General features: G+C 38.5%; 1 protein-coding gene across 1 annotated transcript in view; it reads right to left on the reverse strand.

Moving 5' to 3' along the window:
* The window catches only part of LOC145993769 (T-complex protein 11-like protein 1), a 111844-nt gene extending 92569 nt beyond the window's left edge, over nucleotides 1-19275 (reverse strand). The window contains exon 1 of the mRNA XM_083129539.1: nucleotides 19170-19275. The gene's annotated coding sequence lies outside the window, so the exon portion shown is untranslated. The remainder of the gene's footprint in view (nucleotides 1-19169) is intronic.
* Between the last annotated feature and the right edge of the window lie 404 nt (nucleotides 19276-19679).

The following is a 19679-nucleotide window of genomic DNA, read 5'->3' on the forward strand; positions in this document are numbered from 1 at the left end:
CGGTGCATAACCACGTATATTTCTGTATCGATCAGCTTCGGTGCATAAAACGGTTCATCCACGCTGCATAAAACAGATTTCAAACATAGTTCAATCAGTCACTCAAAAAAATAGTTCACTAAATTGGGCACTTCTTTTTCTGAAACCATATTTTTCTTGATACAATATACAAAAGCCCCCATTTCGGGTTGCAATTTATGATAACGTTCGTTCTTCAATTTCTGCAGAGACCAAAAAGGGAGTGACCAATAGCTATTTTCATTTTAAAAACACCATGTACAGCGGGATCCATCAGTATTATGCTACATTTTATTCGACGAAATAAGAACTCCAAAATTAAAAGCGTCTTCTAAATCAGCATTATTCCTTACAATATTTATAGTATAGTGCAACACAATAATAATAACATTGCTTTTGTATGTAAACACAGCTCTATTTATTACTTGGACAAAACTTACACATTTAATAACTCTAGAAAGTACCACATTTTCTACCATGCCCTCGTATATTTCTGTTACATTTAGCCTCTGTGTGAAACGGATTTGAAACAACGGTTTAAACCGTTATTCGGTCAGCCCCTCAAAAGATACCACATTTTTACAATGCCCTCCTATATTTCTGTTCCGATTAGTCTCTGTGCATAACACAAATTTGAAACATCGGTTCAATCTGTCATTCGATCGGGCCTTCAAAAAAATACCACATTTTCTACCACACCCTCATATATTTATGTTTCGATTAGCCGTAGTGCATAAAACGGATTTGCAATATCGGTTCAATCCGCCATTTGATCAATCGATCGGGCCCCGAGAAGGTACCACCTTTTCTATTATACCCTCGTATGTTTATAAACAATTCCCGTTTCCCTTATGTTTTTACAATGAAATAAGTGCAGTTTAGCATTATATTCATTTAGAAGGTTGTATTCGTGCTGGATATTCTGGGTACCGTGTAACACGGAAGTTGTGTGAATCAAGTTATCTCTTTCATGCGGTCTCCAAAGAGGACGTTGTGGTCATCTCAGGAATGCTACAAACACGTTGCATCCGCTCCGTTATCCTATACAGAAGTGATATATTTGAATATGTTTTGACCATCACTGCAAAATTTTTATTCTTCCTCAACATCTTTAACGGTACAGCAGTTCTAGTACAACGATGGACGGAGAGAATTTTGTAAGTATAGTTCTACAAAATAACATTAATTTGTATGTATAAAACCATGTACCGTGGCATCCATAAGTATTATGTTCATACTACCAACATCCGTACACCATGTACAGTGGGATCCATTAGTATTATGCAGTATTTTATTTGACCAAATAAGAGCTTCATAAATTCAACCTCTATCGAATTCGCTGTCTGGAGGGTTTCGAATCCGGTACCTCTTTTATCAAAACATTGTTAATTTCAGGATTCGTGGTACTTTTTTCATTAAACTTTTGGGGTTTGTATCCTGTCTTAGGCATTCTAATATAATACTATTTATATACAAAAACAATATTGTTCTGTACAAAATCTTTTATTAACACATTGAACTTCTACAGAAAAGTACAAGTTTTCTACATATACAAACTTTTTATTTCAACACGTACTACAGGTTATTAGATATTTTTACATATTTTGTTACACTACTGGTAGATGTTAGTGTATTAGTATGTGTTTGTTACTCGTTCAGTTTTCTCTTTTTCAACATCTCCATCATTCGTTCATGTATATTTTCCCCTGTTTCCCCTGTCTTCTTATTTTCACCCTTCTCATTTCTCACACCTTTAAACAGCTCCATTAATTCAAAACATATTCTTAAAGATAGATGGGAAGGTACATATTGCGCTTTCTGTACATTTTCTATAAAATCGCCAAACACTGGCGCATCTCGTTTCTTGTCAACAATGTAATTAAATATTTTGACCAAACAGTCCACCGATACCTCGATATCTTTACATGTCTCTTCTAATTTTGCCAATAACTCTTCCGCCAGTCCATTTTCTTCACAGAAATTCACATAATTGCCGATGTGTTTTTCAACCTGTCTTGCATGTGTTTTGCTCCATAAGTTCCTTCGTTCTGTCGGACCTGCTGTTGTCTCCTTAATATCGCCATACACCAAATTGAATCCGAGAGGGAGTGTCGACATCTGAAATTAGACAGAAAATATGTTCATTATGTTTTGCACAAATTAATCACTTTTATATATTAATTCACACATATTTTCAGGAACACATACTCCATCACGGGGAGGCTCTGCGAAATGCATATTATCGACATCAGGCCGACACTGAAGGCGCTGCGCATTTCGCAGAGGCTACGAGGTACATTGAGCGGTACCTGGAGGAAGAAAATAGAATTGAGGAGGCCCAACAGCGTGCCTCCGCTATTTTCCGGGCTCGACGTACCCGGAACAGGGAAAGGCTCCACGCCAATCTCCGTCGGTATAGAGCCAGGTAATTATTTTTCAGTTTATTTCTGATAACATCGTTTATTCTAGCATGCTGTTTTTCCGATTATATATGCTACATATCTGATAACTTTTCTTTCTAGCCGATATCTACATGGAACGGAATATATTTTAATTCTTATATTTTGTTTTTCAGAATGCGTAACCGAAATGACGCTAGAGCCAATCGGCTGCGCCAACTGGTGCCTCCTGTTACTCCTTCTATTTCTCCTACTGTTTCTCCTGTTTTGTCAGAGCAGGAAGAAGAGGACGAAGTTTCTCCTGTTTTGTCAGAGCAGGAAGAAGAGGACGACGTCCACCATCGATCACTGTTAAACGTCATCCTCTTCTGCATTAAACTGTTGATGACACAGGTACCGTTTTTATTTTCTCACCTTTCAACCTGTCTGCTTCAAAAGAAAGACGTATTTATGTTTACGATTCAAAAGAAAGACGTATTTATGTTTACGATTCTCACTGTGTGAAGGTGATGATGGTCTTTGACCCGCGATTTGCATTGTTCTAGGTAGAACATTAAAACTAAATATTTGTCTCTTACCTTTTCAATTTTCTTCACTCTCGCAACAGATGTGTCCGTCTCGGTTATGATCTCCGGTCGGTATACTTCGATCAATAGTTCTGCGGTACGTACACAATTTCTCTTTTTATATAGTACTGTCTCTGTGACGTATTTTCGAATTATATTTGGCACGCATTGTTTCGCGCAGAGCATCCAACGCCTACGTGCCTCTCCTGTCTTTTTCCTGTCCTGGGACACTGTACACTTCCACCTTTTCCGTGAAACGTGTTTTTTCCTTTTTTTAACATCACTCGTCTCCACGTCTTTTTTCTTTTTATGTTTCTCCATCAACACGTACTAACTACCGCCCGAAACATGTTCTATCTTGAAAGCGAATACTTCCCCTCCTCCCCAACAACCAAATCGGGAAAACCGTGAAAAAAAAACGAAATTTTACAATCGCTCTAACTCCTCCCCTAATTGACGTAGAGCAACTCCGATTACATATTCGTAATCTGCACGTCGAGATCTTTCAGTAGAGTGGTCGGAAGGGGGTGTACGATTGAAAATAAAAAAAGTAGGAAACCACCGGTCCTAGACCTAGACCTGGTTCATCGGAAAGAGGACTTTGCTCCGAGTCCAACAAGCTATCAACCATCCTCCTAGCTCAATTAGGTGCCGAGATACAGCGATTTTAAGTTTTCAAAAAATATACCATATTCTCGTATATTTCTGTATCGGTCAATTTTGGTGCATTAAACGGTTCATCCTCGGTGCGTAAAACAGGTTTCAAACATCAGTTCAATCCGTCACTCAATCAATACATAGGACGACTTATACCACACCCTTGTATATTTCTGTACCAATTACCCACGGTGCATAAACGGATTTCAAACATTAGTTCAATCCGTCGGACATTTCACATTTTACGTTATATTCATTTAAGAGGTATCACTCGTTCCTCGTTGAAGAACTTGAGTCGACACGGAACAAGGAAGTCCTGTGACAATCATCAAAAAACTCCTGCAGAACCCATCAAGGAACTGTTGTGCCTCACACAAAAACGCCGTGATCTCATATCCAGACTTTTAAAGTACGTCGCAAAAATGATTCCAGATGTGCGTCTCTATAAGGAAGTGGATATATTCCTTCTGCAGCATTCTTTCTCTCAGTTCATCTCCTCTTCATCTCCACATCGTAATGGACGGAGCTCAAGAAGTCTTCCGTATTGTAAGTACCTTTTTGCATTTTACTCTATGTCTTCTGACTGATTTGTAAAAATGGAATAAGTGCAAAATAGACATTCAGAACCAAACCTCTCCGATGGTGCAGTGGTAGTGTAGTCGTCTTGTAATCAAGGACCCCGGGTTCGATACCCTATGGAGATATAAGCGGTTCCGATTCTATTTTAAAATGTACGTTCAGTCCCGATTAGCCTTACTGTGCATAAAGTCAGGATGGTATTTGTAGAGCATGGGGGGGTTTCCCCCTCTGGGTACTGGTGTCCCCCTGTTAAATTTTACCCGTGGGGAAGATTTGTAAAAATGGAATAAGTGCTAAATAGACATTCAGAACTAAACCTCTCCAATGGTGCAGTGGTAGTGTAGTCGTCTTGCAATCAAGGACCCCGGGTTCGATACCCTATGGAGATATAAGCGGTTCCGATCCTATTTTAAAGTGTAGGTTCTGTCCCGATTAACCTTACTATGCATAAAGTCAGGATGGTATTTGTAGAGCATGGGGGGCCTCTGGGTACTGGTACCCCACTACTTTCAAAACTTCGTGGTATTTTTCATCAAATTTTAGGGTTTGTATCCTGTGTCTTTGGTATTCTAATACATTACTATTTATATACAAAAACAACATCGTTCTGGACAAAGTCTTTTATTAACACACCGAAATTCTATAGAAACATTACACGTTTTTTACATATACAAACAGATGTTTTATTTCAGCTCACAGGTTATCAGATATTTTACACATTTTTTGTCACATTTCATGATTTATATCATCTACAGAAACATCACAGGTTTCATTTTACAACAACGGTTACATACAGATGTCCGTTTATCAACACAGTGAACATCTGCAGAATTATTACAAGATGTAAGGGTCCCGGGTTCGATACCTGATGGAGGCACAAGTGGTCCGGATCCTACTTTAAACTGTAGGTTCAGTCCCGATTAACCTTACTATGCATAAAGTGGACTTAACACATCTAATCAATCAATTGTCACGAGATGCTTTTACATAAATGTCCGCAATATGTCCTACATACATTTCTATAGATATAACATATTAGTCAGTGTTAGATATTAGTGTATTAGTATGTGTTAGTTACTCGTTAAGTTTCCTTTTCTTCAACATTTCCATCATTCTTTCATGCATATCTTCCCCTGTTTCTCCCATCTTCTTATTTTCACCCTTCTCATTTCTCACACCTTTAAACAGCTCCATTAATTCAAAACATATTCTTAAAGATAGATGGGAAGGTACATATTGCGCTTTCTGTACATTTTCTATAAAATCGCCAAACACTGGCGCATCTCGTTTCTTGTCAACAATGTAAGTAAATATTTTTACCAAACAGTCCAGCGATACCTCAATATCTTTACATGTCTCTTCTAATTTTATCAATAACTCTTCCGCCAGTCCGTTTTCTTCGCAAAAATTCACATAATTGCAGATGTGTTTTTCAACCTGTCTTGCATTCGTTTTGCTCCATAAGTTCCTTCGTTCTGTTGGACCTGTTGTCGTCTCCTTGATATCTCCATACACCAAACTGAATCCTAGGGGAAGTGTCGACATCTGAAAATATATACAGTTTTTTTGTTAGATTTATATTGCACGCAAACTGCGGTTACAGTTATACATTTTTGTTTCAGAACCGAAGCCTCGATCTATACGAGGGATATGTCAACTACATGGCGAGTGCGGGGATGCAGGTGGAAAGCGAAAATCTACAGGCGGCACTCCATCGTTTCCACCAGACATCGGAAGCGTTTGGCGAGGAGCATCGCGCCGCAAACCATCGCATAATGGCTGAGGTTGCGGCCCGTATGACGGAGGTCTTCGCCGGGCTGTACAGGGAGCATGATGGATTCCTGACCCGGCGAAGTCAGGCGGAACGGGATCTGGATGCGGAGGTTACCGCTATCCTGGGAAGGTGATTATTTTTCTCGATTATATCTATTCTGTACTAATTTTACAGTTTTTCAGATAATGACCATCTATGAAAACCATTTGTACTAATTTTTAATTTTCAGACATATATATATATATACTATAGTATTTTTTCTACATTGTTTTGCAGGTTCCGACATGCCTCTGATGTTCACACGGCGAATTTCGTGAGGGTTCTGCCGGAGCCCCTTCTCACAGCGATCAGGGAAGGTCGTGTCACCCTGATCCCTCCGGTCCCTGTCGCAGCACCTCCGCCGCCCCCTGCTGCTGCACCTCAGCCAGGCCCTGCCGCTCCGCAGGTCCCTGCTGCCGCTACTCCACCGCCCCCTGCCCCTGCCCCCAAGGCTTCATCTCCGCCGGCCTCTCCTGTTTCACCTCCCGTCATCGATATCGGTGCGGAAGCCGCTGCTTTGGTTGCAGCTTTTACGCCGCCCGTCATCGATATCGCTGACGAGGAGGTTGATGTAGAGTAACAATAAACATCTAAATACAGGTAATATTTTTCTTTTCTCACCTTTTATTCTGCTTCTTCCACTTCTGATGTATCTGTTTCAGCAAGTATTTGAGGAAACTCTCTGTGGGGACTCCGATTCTCGAATTGGTCCTCTAGCTTACCAATACCTGAAAGAAACAAATATTTCTGTCTGAGTTCCGGATGGCATGAGGGATGGTCGGAAAATTCCGCCATCTCTTTCACATCTAATGCAGAACCTTTTATGTCTAGTGTCTCACCCAATTTATCATACAATTTCATATCGCACCTGAACCACTGCATGATTTCCACCATCTTCAGCATGGATTCCGTATATGTTTTACGGAATTCGTGCATCAGTGCCGCCACGTCATTGCTACCGACAACCATATACTTTTTGTGACACCCTACCCGGTACAACTCGGGAATTTCCACGTCCAACAGCTCGTCGAGGTTCTCATATAATACCAATTCTAAATTCCTTGTGTCCATGCGGTGCCTCTCGTCTGCCATCATAATGTACTTTTTTGCCAGACAGTATGGAGACGCATGCAGATGCGTCACATCTACATGTTCGGAATTTAATTCCGATTCCGTCTCCATACACAGACATTCCAGTGGTGCGATTCCCGACGCTACAATAAAAGGTCCTGCACGATATCCGTCTGCAGCTATATTACCTGCTACCCTGTTACTCCAAGAACGAAAAGGTAGATGACCGTAAACAGGTGCCCTCTCAAACCGGAAACGTGTCTCGCATAATCCGCTTTTCCGATCGTTGATGCAGTACACGTCGATCGGGAACCCGTGATCATTGCACTGCATCGCACACTCATCGGGCATATTTCTATTATAAAATGTAACCAAAAGGGATTCCCTGTATCTCACAGGGATATCGAATATCAACAATTTAGAATTTATACTCGCCGAAATTCTTTTTTTGTGATCTATTGTTTTTTTCAATGCGGAAACTGTTGCCGGATATGCAAGACACGTTGTCGGGCTGGGAAAGCGCTCCGCATACTTGTACAAAGGATTAATGTTAACTCTACGTTGCCGTTTCCTCGCACCGCCACCGATATTGTCTATTCCGCCATTTTTAATTTCCTCATATTGATGCTTTTCATAGTTTCTCGCCCCCCACCTTGCCCGAACTTGCTGTTCCGTCAGATATTCAGGAACTTCTACATTCGCTTTCCCTTCTCCCGTTTTGTTAGACGATCCTGACAATATCGGTGATTGTGGAGGTGTCGGTAACGGGCGTCGGTAACTAACTGCTGACTCCATCTGCGGTGGTTGATCGGAGGACTTCCTACAGATCAAGACACTCACCAGTTTCGTCAGCCACGATACCACACCCATACTCACCTTTCAGTTGCTTCACTCAATACCTGCTCGGACAAAGGCGATAGTTTTTTGCGTCGATGCAAGGTAAGTCTGCAGACAACGAAGTTCTCTCTTCCAGGTGACAGAAAGAACTAATGCTTCGACAACTGCGATGATGATTCTGGTAACTTCGCAATCCACTAAGCCTTTATATACTTCCCTTCCGATCTACGTCATCGATATACATTGCTCGCATACCTTCCCGCAAACCGTCCAACGCCCACGTGCCTCTCCTATCTTCTTCCTGTCCTGGTACACTATACACAGTCACTTCTTCCGCGAAACCTACTCGTTTTGCTCTCTTTAGTTTCTTTACATCTAAACTCTCCGACTCCTTTTTTCTCTTTTTTTGCTGTTCTTCCTCCATTATATGCTAGCAGACTTTTATTCTCCTTTTCTTTAGCAGTATGATGATGTCATAACCTCTTCTTAATCACCAGACACATTACCATTCCATCCACCCCATCCCAACAAACACGCCACACATATCACGCAACAGTTTCAAGAATTATATAACACTCACACACCATCTGCTCTCATACATTAACAACCCGGAAAAAATATCACCATCTCGCGAACTTCGACGAAATAAAAGTTTCAAAATTCAGAAAAACGTACACATTTTACTCAATTTACAATACATACTACCAATATTTGTTTTCATTTTAAGAACACCATGTACCTACAGGGGGTCCATTAGTATTATGCTACATTTTATTCGACGAAATAAGAACTCCAAAAGCGGCTTCGCGTTTTAATTCTTACATGGAAAGGTCTTGACGTACAGATTCCGAATCTACAATTGCCTTTCACTCTAGTTCAATTAGGGCCGGCTATTCTCATTTTAAGAACACCATGTACAGGACGCTCTATAAGTATTATGCTGTATTTTATTCGACGAAATAAAAGTTTCAAAATTCAGAAAAACTTACACGTTTTACTCAATTTACAATACATACTACCAATATTTGTTTTCATTTTAAGAACACCATGTACAGGGGGTCCATCAGTATTATGCTACATTTTATTCGACGAAATAAGAACTCCAAAAGCGGCTTCGCGTTTTAATTCTTACATTTCGACTATGACGAAAACTGGGTTTTTCGAAAAATTCGCGTTCAATGCTAATACTAATTTCAAACTCTTTTTCTCCCCAAAGCAAACCAGAGATAATCTTCAGGAAAATGTTGAATTATTATGCTTTTCAGAGCCTGAAAAGCGTTTTAATTCTTACATTTTGACTACAGGACGAAAACTGGGGAATTTCCCAGAATGACTCATCAACGCCATCTCTCCTCAAACACCGGATACACGTACCCAATTCCGAGAATTTCAGACTCATCAACGCCATCTGTTTTAGAACACCGGAAACACGTACTCCAATTTATATATGACGTCACACGCCAAAATAGCGTAACAAAAACAAAATGGCATCACAGAAATTAAAACATTTCATAATAATAATAATAATAATCCGAGAATTTCAGATTCATCAACGCCATCTGTTTTCAAACACCGGAAACACGTACTCCGATTTATATATGACGTCACACACCAAAATAACATAACAAAAACAGAATGGCGTCACAGAAATTAAAACAATTCATAATATTAATAATAATAATAATAATAATAATCCGAGAATTTCAGACTCATCAACGCCATCTGTTTTCAAACACCGGAAACACGTACTCCGATTTATATATGACGTCACACACCAAAATAACATAACACAACCAAAATGGCGTCACAGAAATTAAAACAATTCATAATAATAATAATACTGATATTTATATTAATAATAATTTAATAATATAATCTGGTCACGTGACTTCCATTTTGTGACGTCACAAACAGTCACGCGACTCCCACAAAAACACATATTCTGACTCATCAACGCCATCTGTTTTCAGACACCGGAAACACGTACTCCAATTACCAGAAAACCAACCGTCACCGCGTCGCCTACTTTTCCTCCTCCCAACCCAGACTTTCTGACTCATCAACGCCATCTGTTTTCAGACACCGGAAACACGTACTCCAATTACGAGAAAACCCACCGTCACCGCGTCGAATACTTTTCCTCCTTCCCAACCCAGACTTTCTGACTCATCAACGCCATCTGTTTTCAGACCCCGAAAAACACGTACTCCAATTCCGAGAAAACCAACCGTCACCGCGTACTTTTCCTCCTCCCCACCCCAGACTTTCTGACTCATCAACGCCATCTGTTTTCAGGCACCGGAAACTCCCGCGGGAAAAACCCGAATTCCCTCCTCCAACCAATCAAAACGCTCCTTACAAAATAAGCCCCGCCCATTTATGACGTCACGACCAATCAAATTCATCCTTACAAAATAAGCCCCGCCCCTTTTATGACGAAAAAAAAACTTCTGCGTCATCAATTGATCTTTGATCGATCTTTTCCAATCAATTGATTTATCGACCTCAAGGCGGTACCATAACTACTGAGAGAGAGAGAGAGAGAGAGAGTGGGAGAGAGAGAAAGAAGGAAAGAGAGTGTGTGGGAGATGGAAAAGAAAAAGTGAAAACAAAGATTAAGAAATATAGAAAGAGAGAGGAAAGTAAGGGAAAGAGAAACACACAGGAAGAAACATTGAGATAAACAGAAAGGGAGGAAGAGAAAATAAACAGAGAAAAAGATTGAGGAGATAGAAAGAGAAAGAACACACAGAGAGAGAATGAATTAAATAAACAGAAATAGAAAGAAAGAGTTGGTTTGAGTTGGTGTTTTAAGTCCACTTTATGCACAGTAAGGCTAATCGGGACTGGACCTACGGTTTAAAGTGGGATCCGAACCACTGTGCCATGTGCCTCCACCGGGTATCGAACCCGGGACCCCTTGACAACAAGGCGACGACGCTACCACTGCGCCATCGGGGAGGCCTAGAAAGAAAGAGAGGGAGGTTGAACAGAAAAAGAGAAAAGAGAGAGACAGAGAGAACGAGAAGCATGATAGAGAAAGAAAAAAGAAGAGAAAAATAGAGGGAAAGAGAATCTCGCACACACACTCAGAGGAATATGGAGTCTTGAGGAGAAGAAGATTGAACAAAACCAAGACTCAGCAAGGACTGTGGTACCTAAGAGAGAACGAGCCCAATATTCTACACCAATCTGATTAATTCAGATGCCTATGGATCTGCTACTCTTGGCACACGCGAGCAAGTACTCCTGTGCCAGAATTACGTTTCCCCTTTGTTCGATTTCTTTCAGCACCCGACTTACCATCATTTCTCTCTGCCTAACCCGATGATTCAGCTACGAATTATTTTCCTCAGCAGGCTTCCCTGACATGCATGGAGTATACAAAAAAATAAATACAAAACTCTCATTTTCCAAGCCGACACAACCGACCTACATTGTTTTATTTTCTTCCTGTTGCTCCAGAAAGTAAAGCGCGTTCCGGTCGGATGAACATCAAACTTTTAGACTGGAAATCACGAGCACCATGTAATTACTTTCTCTCTTTCCTTGCGTGTTTATCTTAGCCTTTTGAAACAACCCGTTTGGTGCTGATTGCAAATCATATTGCATTTTGAAACGTTGCCTCAAATGAAAGTTCATGCGCATTGGATGTAGTACGTATGTTTGTTCCGGCATAACTCTCGTACGCCTGGAGCAATTTCAACCAAATTTGGTACACATATGACTTACAATCTGGAAAGAAATACTGTGGGGGCAAGACACCCCTGGCATCCCTAGGGGTGGGGATGGGAAGGGGTGACATGTAAAAATAATAGAAAACGACCCATGTTAGTGGAATCCATAGTTTTCGGAGTCGCTAAGCTAATTGGTGACATTCACGATGACATTTAAGAGAGAGAGAGAGACAGAGAGAGACTTGCTTTCTCGATCACGACCAACAAGTCACAGGGAGTGGATTTAAGATCACCATGTTTCCCCAACGGACAACTTTATGTTGCTTGCTCAAGGGTGGGTTCACCAAAGATTTTTTTTTATTCTTGCTCCTGAAAGTGAAACTAAAAATGTTGTTTATAATCAGGTTTTGAGTTAAATTAAATAGTATTGTGAATTTGTAAAGGATTTTACTTTATAATTTGAATACTCTACTTATACTTTCAAATACCTGTAAATAAAATTAGTTACATTTTACACCATAGTTAGAATTCATTATTTTCCTGTCTAATACAAGATTGGGATAAATAAATACCCGGGCAACGCAGGGAAATCAGCTAGTTATTATAAAGATTAACAACTTACTGAACTGTTACATTGTAACAAATGTAAAACGTTTTTATTATAAAGGTTAACAACTTACTGGACTGTGACACGTCCTTTCCCATTGCACTAATATTTATGGTAATTTACGAATCACTGATAATGTCAGGATAGTGACTAACCTGGATGTACTTATCTTGTTAAGAGCTGTTGCCATGGCAATTAAGATTGTGTTTTGTCCTGACTTTGAAGTTCGGAAGTTCGGGCTCGGTTTTTTGGAATGGAGTGATCAAGTTGAATTATTAGAAGTTTAATTTCTTTGAGTGAATGGATTATATGTTAGGCATATAAGTATTTAGTTGCAAAGAAGTAAAATAGACTTCCTTTTTCTTAGTGCAAAATTAACTTTGACTTTTATTTGGTTTGAACAATGAAGAGAGATATTACCCCATAACCTGAGAGGCATCCCGTGTATGCTTTCGAGTCTTTCATGTGAATTGATTATTTGCTCTGGTAGTTAAATCAGTTAAATCATGTTCTTTTGACCAAATAACGTGTCAACTGTTACATTGTAACAAATGCAAAACGTTTTTATTATAAAGTTTAACAACTTACTGGACTGTTACATTGTAACAAATGCAAAACGTTTTTATTATAAAGTTTAACAACTTACTGGACTGTTACATTGTAACAAATGCAAAACGTTTTTATTATAAAGTTTAACAACTTACTGGACTGTTACATTGTAACAAATGCAAAACGTTTTTATTATAAAGTTTAACAACTTACTGGACTGTTACATTGTAACAAATGCAAAACGTTTTTATTATAAAGTTTAACAACTTACTGGACTGTTACATTGTAACAAATGCAAAACGTTTTTATTATAAAGTTTAACAACTTACTGGACTGTTACATTGTAACAAATGCAAAACGTTTTTATTATAAAGTTTAACAACTTACTGGACTGTTACATTGTAACAAATGCAAAACGTTTTTATTATAAAGTTTAACAACTTACTGGACTGTTACATTGTAACAAATGCAAAACGTTTTTATTATAAAGTTTAACAACTTACTGGACTGTTACATTGTAACAAATGCAAAACTTTTTTGAAGAGATTAGTTTACAAAATGGTATCGTATCGACAATTACCTTATATTATTATTATTATTATTATTATTAGGGCTAGGGAGTTGATGACAAATCATATTTCTTTCTTGGCATTGAACACAATGCTAAACCTTACAGTAGTAAATTTAACATTACTTTGAACCAGAAAACATCGTTTTCATTTCGCATTTTCCGGCCTTCTTTGGTTTCTCAGTATTTTTTGCCGTTTTTATTGCATCTTTAATCTTTTCTCTCCTGCCCAGTTGTTTCATGAGTTTTAAATGCATTTGCTAGCATGAAATGAAGTAAAAATATGAGTTTAAAAACTAGATTAGCACTTAATTGCTTTTTTCCCCCTTTGCTTCAATAGTTTAAATCACCAAACGACAGATTTAATCAAATTATTCAACTAGTCTCTTGTAATTTATGAAAAATGAAGCTTTCATTTTAAGGGCGGAAATTATTTTTAGGTCATTTTTTAATAATTTTAAGGTCATTATTTTGTTGGTCATAGCCTATTTTGAGATTTTTTAGGTCATCGACTTTCGAGCCCTAATTATCGACACTAAATAAAAATTGGAAACAAAATCCAAATCAAATCAATACTAGATAACGTTGTGATAGAAGGTTAAATGAAACGTATCTAATTTAAATGTCAAATAGCTTCACAGATTTATAAAATCTCAGATCGAGAACATACACATATTTGTGTGTATGCACTATCATGGACGTCTGGAAGGGGGACACGCACTGAGGAAAATGGAAGTCAACGAAAAATTATATATTTCACACATACAATTCCATTTCAGACACAATAATATATGTTAATTATTGCATGAACATGATAACTTCAAATTGAAGCAACCGTTCTTGAGCGACAACACTATAATGCGGGAAAATATGCCTTATTTGCTCCCCCCTGGAAAAAAAATACGAGTACCTTATTTGTACCTCCATACTTTAATACACTATAAAGTTTATAATAGTGTAACTATCGTGTACTATCTCGGATTTGGAAGTAAAAAAATGCAGGTTCACAAAGATTGCGATAGGACATCAACTCTATATTATTTTTATTTCGTGTAACATGCAGGGCCGGAGTGCACGCTGCCCAAGCATTGTGAGGTCATTGGCAGAGATCTGTTCTTGCAACAAAGCCACAACGGGTCGACATTCACGACAGTCCAATTGAGGCAGATCACATTCTGTCACGAAGTTGTTTCTATGGATCTGGTTGTTGGAAGATTTATATCATGCCCGTACAGTGGCGGCGAAGGGGGCAGTTGCCCCCAACTTTCTTCCACTTTTGTCCCCGCACTATCTTACACCTTATGTACAGTGTCTCTCAAAAGTTTTAGGACAACGACATTTTAAACTAGTGAACTCAATTTACACAAGGGTTTGGTGGGTTGCGTGTAGAGTTAGGCTCAATTTCAGGGTTGCCATATGCACAATATATATTTATGGAATACGTGAAATAAATAAATCTAAGAAATATCAGTATTACATTTGTTGCAAATGAAAAATACTTTCTGAAACAAAGAAAATCGATTTTCTAGTACTTCATTGCTGATGAGTCTACACAAAGAAAAGAGGGGACAAGAGACAGGAGAAGAGAGAAAGGGGAAGAGGAAAACTAAAGGAGGGAAGAAATAGAGGACAGAAGTGGATAAGAGACGTGATGAGGAGAAAGGTACAAGATTCGAGGAGAGATGAGGAAAATGGGGCAAGCGGAGATACGAGGAGGAAAACGATATGAGAGAAGATAAGTTTAGAGAGGAGATGAGAGGAGAGGAGGAGACGAGAAGAGGGGAGTTGTGAGTAGAGTAAAAGAGAGAAAAAGAGAAGAACGAAAAGAAGAGGAGAGTAGTGGAGTGGAGTCGGAAATCTAAGACAGGAGAGGAGATAAGAGAAGTGGCGAAGAGTGGGATGGAGACAAGATGCGAGAAAAGTAGGGAAGGTGATATGAGATAAAAGCAGAGGAGAAGGAGTGGAGAGAAGAACAGAAGAGACTGGAGACGATTGGTTTGATTTGCTGTTTTAAGTCCACTTTATGCACAGTAAGGCTAATCGGGACTGGACCTACAGTTTAAAGTGGGATCCGAACCACTTGTGCCTCCACCGGGTATCGAACCCGGGACCCCTTGATTACAAGGCAATAACGGGGACTGGAGACGAGAGGAGAGGAGAGAAGAGAAAATATCGTCTCGGCGTCAAGAATAGCTGTATTGATGAAGTTATCGACATGAAACATTCAATAACATTTTGAAATGTATTGGATAATGTATTAGATCGGTGCGAAATGCCTTTTGGCTGAGTTCAGAGCAAGATAAAATCTTCCACGTAAGATCTTTGATTTTACCTGCGATTATACCACTAAAAACATGAATGTAATTTTCGTGTTTATAATAATTATCCAATTTCTCCCCACTTCTAGGTTCGTTGAAATGGGGATTTTGTATTTTAATATTTACCCTCCCCCCATCGTTAATTCCAAACTGAATCATTCCGTTTCACAAGGCGTGGACAATGAACACAATGGGATATGTCTAAAACTTAAGAAAAGTTCTGCCACCGGAGGGGTTTGAACCTACGACCATCAGGATGACAATCCATAACGATAACCACCATTTTTTTCTTAAAGGAAATACCCCCTACCCGGAGGTATCCCCCACCATTCACACTTGTTCTCACTTTTACACTTTTCAATTGTTACCTTTTCTTTGTTTCTTATCATCTATTACAAATAGCATAGTAAGGCCGTTACATTGTTCTGCATCTGGATTTTATATATATAAGAAAAACGAATTGACACACGTTCAAAGGGATATTTTCATGTATAAGATCGTGAATTATGATAATCTAACGATAATTGTGTACTGCTTCAAAAACATTGACAAATGTTAATGAAATAACTATTCAGGACACACTAATTTTACCCATTTTCCCACTCGAGTTCAATGCAAAGATACCTCCAAAAGTATCGACTGAAAAGTTTTCATCGTGTTCAGTTCCCCATTAAATGTTTTCGCCGATTCGTACTACCTTCGTTTGCTTTGTTAAAAACAAGTATTCTTTGAATATCACATGTAGGAGGAGAGTTGCATCTACATTTCACATTGGGCAACTCCTTCTACCTGCTTTCAGGAGCGAAAGCTTGTAGGTTAGTGGTTAACGTTAAGGATTGTCAACCTGGTGGTCGTAGGTTCAAACCCCTCCGGTGGCAGAAAATTTTCGTAAGTTTTAGGCAAATATTAAATTACAAAATCTCAATTTCAACGAACCGAGAAGTGGAGAAAAATTGCATAATTCTTATAAATATTAAAATTACATTCATGTGTTAAGTGATATAATCGCAGGTAAAATCAAAGATCTTACGTGAAAGATTTTATTTTGCTCTGAACTCAGCCAAAAGGCATATCGCACCGATCTAATACATTATCCAATACATTTCAAAATGTTATTGAATGTTTCCTGTCGATAATTTCATCAATACATCTATTCATTACTACTACTAATACTAATACAAATGTTTTTTTTAAAAAAAATTACATACATTTGTAATTTCCATATTTTGTATATCTACAATTTGCATAACTGTAAACTTAAAATATCTATTCATTTAGGACAAAAAGCAGTTTTTTATAGTTAGATAATTATCTATTGATTATAATCAATGTAAAATAGACTGTAAGCTTAAATGTAACCCTACTTTAAATAATAATAATAATAATAAAAGTTAATGTAACTTACTTCCTGTGACAGAAAATAATACATTTTGTTGTAATATATCACTATAATTTCAGTATTCGAATTACATTAACTCTATCCAGAAATCTCAGGGGGGCCAGTGTCCCCACTGGCCCCCTCCTGCGGGCGCCCTTGTGTTAACTTGTGTGTTTATGATGTATTTTGTCTATATCTTCTTTTTCATTCTCATTTTATTTTTATTTTGATGTCTTTTCACCACTTTTTGTATCATTTTATTCGCGTAACATTTATTAGAATTATTTGATCAATAGTAGCATTCTGTAGCTAAATCTTATATTTATATTATGTACTGTTATTGATATTGTAACTATATACAAGAAATGTAAATTTTAATGTAATCGATGACATGGGTTATGTGGCAGAACAGCCTCAGGCTGAACCTCGCCCACGCAAATAAAGAATTTGAAAAACAACTTCTGCAACTTTTGGCTAATCGCGACGATGAGGATGAGTGATGATATGATTAAATTGATGAAGGGATACTCATAAAGAACACCCATATGTCCAGGCCGGGATTCGAACCCGGGCCACTTGGCGTCGTAGCATCCTTCCCATATGGGTAGTGATTATTATTTCCTTTATCAATTCATCTTATAATCATTTATCCTCATCTTTGCGATTAACCAAAAGTGGCAATAAAGCGAAGTAAAACAAAAGCAAAGCAATCATTTCTGTCTCCAAACCTGACAAAACGTATCGAGTACTTTGGTATTTTCACACATATAAATCTGTCATTTCCACAGTGTGGTCCAAAATTTCATTTTCATACAAAAATGCTAATTTTCCACTGAATGAAGAAAAATATAAGCACAAGACGAACGCGTAAGTATTTGTAGTAGTTGTATTCTAGTTATTTTAACTCGATTTTTTTGCCTCCTCAGGATAGTCGCGACGATGAGGATGAACAATGAAATAAATGCATGAACGAACACAAAGGGACGCGAATAATATTATAACATAAGATAAAACGTAAATATATACATGAATTATAAAAACAATTAAGTATAAATAATTTAATCCAAGTTCTTAACTACATCCATATCTGAACCAGGATTCGAACCAGGGACCCGTGACTGACGGGACTACACACTACAACCGGACAATATCACGAGTCCACAAAAGAAAACGGAAACTTAATATGGAATCAGAGATGCGAAAGACAGATGCAGAATGCGTTTTTCTTAAAAAAAAAAAAAAAAGAAAAAAAATGGGCCAAAAGATACGCGCTATCTACCCTAGCGTAACCAGGGTACGGACTTTGACCTTGAAGGAAGGCTGCGAACTTGCCAGAGAAGCTTGGCTTGGCTTGCGCCGAGCGTGGCTTGGAAAAGCGACGCCGACACAGCTGGTCCCCTCCCCTTCGAACTAATGACGTAATACACTGAGTTGCTCTTTAAATCCCCAGCTATAAGCTGATGCAGGTCTTTACTGTTCTCTAGAGAGAATAGCTATTGATATCAATTTAGCCCAGTGTTACAGAATAGCCCTACATATCACTTTGTCAATACTCGATATTTTCCCACGGATCTCCACAATTCAAGACCTACCCGTGTTCATTCCTCATACTTAGAATAAAATTCACGTGAATTCTTTCCGATTCGATATTCTTGCACAAGTCACCATGAAAAATGCTCCGAAACAACAAGAATAAGATTTTAACAGCTCTTGCAACTTTACTATTTCACAAGTTTATCTAAGTTTATGACATGAAATCCCCCGCTTTCTTTCAACCCTAAGTACTGACTGAAATATTAAATTACCAAACATGCATTACTGATTTGTCTCGTATGTAAACAGTGGCAAAAAGTTAAAAAGTTTAGCAATAGTACAGAAAGAGTAACATAATTCTAGTAGGAATACACACATCAAATAGTTCTTAAATTAAGGTATAGTAATAAGTATCTACAGTCGGAATGCATATTAGATATTCGTATTTACATTTGACACGACTAAAAACAAGATTAGCTCAGACAACAGCAGAAGAAGACAAAGGATTGAATAACAATGGAATGAAAACACAATGCACATTTCTTGTTAACAAAGGGAATCACGTAGCATAATAATGTACAGAAAACAACTGAACTTACCTTACGAGTTAAGCTAGATCAATGAAGAAACCACAATGCTTGCTGACTTATTTCAAGATGAAAGTTTTCGTCCGCTATAATTGCGTCTTGATCAGCTGTGAAGTTGTTTACGGATGTGACATCAGAGATACTTCCAGGTTTCTACAACAGGCGGCAGCAGCGAGCGGCACATGCTTCTCACCACCACGGCAAACCGAAGAAGCATGTGTAAGTCTGCCATCTACAGAGTCATCGATGAACTAACTTGCACACTTCCCTACCTGTCCCCCCCAAAAAATGCGGCAAAAGTATGATTTCATACGATAACACTTTTATTAGTGCACATAGCGAAAAATGGAAACAGGTGAAGGTTGTTAGAAATATGTGGGTTCCAATCCGAAGTGATTGAATTTTCAATGGAAGAGGCTGTTTGGGACATTTCCCGATGACGTCACCTGGCGGAGTTTCGCAGCATTCTGAAGAGTAGTGGCACTGACGTCCTTGGTGGGGGATAGGGAGACGTGTCCCCGT

Source organism: Lepisma saccharinum, chromosome 10 (assembly GCF_977018435.1).
Source record: "Lepisma saccharinum chromosome 10, izLepSacc3.1, whole genome shotgun sequence".
NCBI classification, from domain to species: domain Eukaryota; kingdom Metazoa; phylum Arthropoda; class Insecta; order Zygentoma; family Lepismatidae; genus Lepisma; species Lepisma saccharinum.